The sequence below is a fragment of the Lipotes vexillifer genome, unplaced genomic scaffold, assembly GCF_000442215.2.
Source record: "Lipotes vexillifer unplaced genomic scaffold, Lipotes_vexillifer_v1.1 scaffold677, whole genome shotgun sequence".
NCBI classification, from domain to species: domain Eukaryota; kingdom Metazoa; phylum Chordata; class Mammalia; order Artiodactyla; family Lipotidae; genus Lipotes; species Lipotes vexillifer.
Genome location: NW_006795070.1, coordinates 904,942 through 909,650, shown reverse-complemented (window position 1 = coordinate 909,650; position 4,709 = coordinate 904,942).

Sequence of the window (4,709 nt, the reverse complement as noted above, 5' to 3'; positions counted from 1 at the left end):
CTGCTGAACTATTTAACTCCTCTTTATCTGATCTCTTGGGACTGGATTCTAGGACTTGTTTTAATTTAAATAAAAACCCCAATAGGGTATTTTTCAAATTCAAATATACTTGTTTCCCAGTGTTTTCACCCCTTAAACAGAAAAATGCTTGCAGGAATCTTTTATAAAACAGTATCCTACCCACGGCTTACAGGATAAACTCTGCATCATATAGCTGAGGAGGAATGAAATGAGAGGAGATACCTGAAAAATAGCTGCAATTCAGCCATTTACAAATGAGAATATGATATTGTATGCCCCAACTATTATAAAGTGTGATGCCCACATTTGGAGGTCGTAATTATCATTATTATTGTTATTATTCAGTCCTTCAAGGCTTACCACTCTCTACTCCTTCCTCCTTATCTTCTGCAAGATAGCAAATCTCTGCCTAGATAACTCACTTTCAAATTGCCCTACACAAACATCAGTCTAGATAACTCATTTTTTTCTCAGACATGACACTTTCTCACCATAAAACCCTTGCTCCAGAGCAGGAGTCTGCAAACTACAGTCCTTGAGTCAGCTCTTACCCAATGCCTGCTTTCATATGGCCTTACAAGCTAACAATAGTTTTAGTATTTTTAAATGGTTGAAAGAAAAAGAAAATCAAAAGATGAATAATATTATGGGACGTGTAAAATTATATGAAATCAAATTTCAGTGCCCATAAATAAAGCGTCATTGGAACACAGCCATGTTCGTTCCCTTATGTATTGTCTACGGTTGCTTTCTCGCCACAATGGCAGAGTTGAGAAGTTGCGGCATGGACCAGATGGCCCACAAAGTCTAAAATACTTTCTATCTGGCTCTTTCTAGAAGATATTTGCTCACTCTGTGCTAAAAGTTTCCTTCTTAAAATACTTTTCAGCATGTCGCCTTTGCCCACGACAATGTTTTACTTCTCAAGACCCAGTTCTAATGCCACCTTCACGGGGTCTTCTCTGTTAGCCAAGCCTAGGCCAGGAAATCCTCCCAAAGGCTTCAGAGCTCTCAGAAGCACTTACTAGTTCCTCAATAAACATTCATGAAATGAGAAAATTAAGATCTAATTTCTCCTAAAGACTATAATATTCCAAGGGGTATTGGCATAGCATATATTAATACAACTTTTATTGCAGTGTATAAACAGTGTTTTTTCCAGTGAAAGCGTTTAAGTGATATGTGTTAAATGAAATATAACTACTAAAAAAAATAGTAATAGTAACATTTTCTTCACAGTTTACAATGTGCCTGGCATGATACTGAGTTCTTTACGCAGAACGTCTAATTCATTACATTACAACCCCATGAGTAAGATATGAGTATGCCCATTTTTCAGATAGGGAAAGTCAATAACTTTCCCAAGTTATACAGCTAGTAAATGGCAAAACAAATGTACTTACATTAAGGATAAAGTGAACCAAAATCATAAAATCTTTAAAATAGAAAGCAGAAAGTACATACTTCATTTCAAGACCAGGGTTCTCAAAGTTGGGTCCAGGAACCCCTGATGTCATTGATCTTTTAAGGCAGTTCACAAGGTCAAAATTATTTTCATAACAGTACCAAAATTTCATTTACATTATCCACTCATATACTATCACAAGTGTACAGTGGAGTTTTCCAGAGTCTACCTGACATTTAACATCACAATGGATTGAATTCAGAAGCAGATATGAGACTCCAGCTCTCTTCTCTTAAGCCAGACATTAAAAAAGTTTACAAAAATTTAAACACCACCACTCTTCTCAGTAATGTTTTTTGTTTGTTTTGGAAAATATAGTCATTTTTCATTACAATTATGTTCTTTATGTGAACACATAAAAATTTAATTTTTAAACAAATTAATAAATATTTTAAAGTTTTGAACATGTTAAGTTTGGATTGATATAACCCACATAATGAAAGATCTTTGAGGTTCTCATTAATATTAAAAAACACAAAGTGGTCTCAAAACCAAACAGATTTGAGAACTCCTGAGCAGGTAACAGAGAGCCATTGAAATACTCTGATGAAGGGTAGGACATGGTAAAAGCCCAGCCAAGATCAGCAGAGCCATATACCCAACTGCAACTGACCACAGATATATGAGTCAGTCCAGCTGGAATGAGAAGAACCATTCAACCAGCCTGCAGGCTCATGAACAATAGTAAATGTTTCATTTTAAGCCAGTGAGTTTTTAGGTGGATTATTATGCATCGATAGCTAACCATACAAAGAATCACTATGAGGGGTAAATGAAGTCTGAGACACAGTAAACCATTTTATCCTTGGGACTTAGTGGACATGTTTTGCCCCATACATGGTCTTTGTCTGTCTCCTTGTCATTCAAACACTGTCTGGGCAGACTTACTGCTCTGAGGACCTCCAGCTCAGCCTGGACACTCTCTCCCTAGCACTCACTCTTTTCTCCAAAACCACAAGGGCCATCACTGAAGACTGGATCGGACATTGTCTGCTTTCTCTATCAGAGTTTAACTAGGTGAGATGTGTTCTGGGGTCTCGAAATGGAATCCATGTTCCCTCTGGAGCAATATGAAATATAGTACCTAAATCCATCAGTAGTGTCAGAATGTGTCTTTTATGCACCATGGGTTGACTGAACGCTCGTGAATTGACAAAAGACTCAGAATGATACTCTCACTTTTGATTTTGATCAGCCCACCAACCACTGCTCCTATGGAATACAAGGAAGTCATTTAGGGAACTGCCTGGAGTAACTCCCCAGTCTCTGAAACCAAAAGCCATAAAATCACACCTAACAGGAAGCATTCAACATCCATTACATAAAAATGACTTCTAAAGAACACAGACTTGGTTTGAAACAATTTCCTGGGGGGTATATGTTTTATCACTTATTTTCGGAGATCTGTCCCCAAACTGCTCCCACCACTCTCAACATGAGGCCAGCCAACCAGATTTCTTTTAAAGATCTGCCTTAGCAGAGCTAGATCACGCTGCTTTCCTGACATCAGTCTTGTAAAAAAGGACAGACTCATAATGGATTGCAATTGAAATGGAAAGGCTTAGTTTTACAGATACTCAAATATTTGACTTAACAATGGTCCAAGATATATAATTCAGAGCTGAGTTGAGACTGAAGTTTGAAGTTTTCTTACTTCTGTGAATGAAATCTTTCTGTTTTGCTTGGTTATAGCCAATGCATCAGTGTGTTCTTATTTATTATTGCTCAGGGTTAAAAATCTCCAATTAGTGCCTATCAGAATCATGCCATATTTAGTTTATATGTGTCAAAAAATTTAGCGTAATTCATTACAATGTTTGGTTGTTTTTGTTTTCTCCTGCAGTATCCTTGATAATTTTTCTAAAAATCTGTGACAAAGTCAATATTTTCTTTTTTAAAACTATCTTAGACCTTTGAAGGCCAAGTTGTGCAGGACATTTCTCAAGGTTAATTTACAGTCTGATTTTCCCCTTCCTAAGGAAAGAAAAGAGAAACAGATAAATAAACAATCTTTCAGGCATTCAAATACTTGCTAGTATAGAGAAGAGTCTGAGCTCGTGAAACATACTGTTTGCAACTGTGTAGATTAAACTATAGCTAAATGTACAGATTTCTGTATTGATAATTAGGGTTCAAAAACAAGTAGTTTCAAAGGAGTAGATTTGTAGTCGCTTTGAGAACACTTCTTGGGGAGAACAACCAGATTCTTAATTACACCACACATACAGGAAATGTTTTAAATTGAGGTTACGGTAAATTTCTATTTTGTGTGTGCTTGTGTGGTCTTTCATATGCATCCATGGCAAAGAGGTTCAGAACTTTCCTAACAGTTTGTTTTGAAGCTAAATCCAAAAGAAGAAAATGCATCAGGAAAGGACTAGAGAGACTTAAATACCATTGCTCTTTCTGTCATTATCACTTTATCTGGTATATTTGTTCCTGACTTTTGCCATCACGAAGGAGAATCATTGAGCCTCTCCTTACAGAATAGTTGGAGGTGGCTGCCTCCCTCCCTGTATCCCTCATCACACATTCTATTGAATTCCGGTGACTGAGGATGGTATAAAGATGCACTAAAAGCAAGAAGAAATGGGTAACATGTTTAAATTCAATAGCCATTGGCACCATAACTAGAATCAATTAAAGCAGTACATCTTGACATGGCCAAAAGTGCCTTATCAAAAGGCAAAGTCGGTTTTCTGTCTGTTTTCATTTTTATCTTTTTACCAAATAACGTGTCTGACTGATATCCTGCCTCTTAGTCTACCCTTAACTCTACTCTGAGACAGTCATTTTCTACTTTATTAACACATTATTTGTATTTTTATGAGTAGTTATTACTTTTACTCATTTTAATCCCAGCAGAGAAAGGTACAACTCAGAACAGATAAGTGTGGATGTCACAGACATTTAGGGGTCAGAGAAGATCTCAAAAGGCCAGCAGGTTGACATGTTTTGTTTGGTCCATGCAATCTTTGTTCATATTATACTTTGAATTGAATCTGGATTTCAGGCTTCTCTTGAAAAAGCTGCAGATCTAGAATAATGGTTTGGCAATAAACCTATTGAAATGGAATCATGGCTACCCAGTTTGGATGGCGCATCTACTTTCTAGCTTTACCACAATCCTCACCATTTCTATGCTGTTGGCTGCCCTCATTTCCTCTAACTACTTGATTTCTGTAGGCATTTGGATTTGGGACTCCTGGTCTAGAGTGTGCAG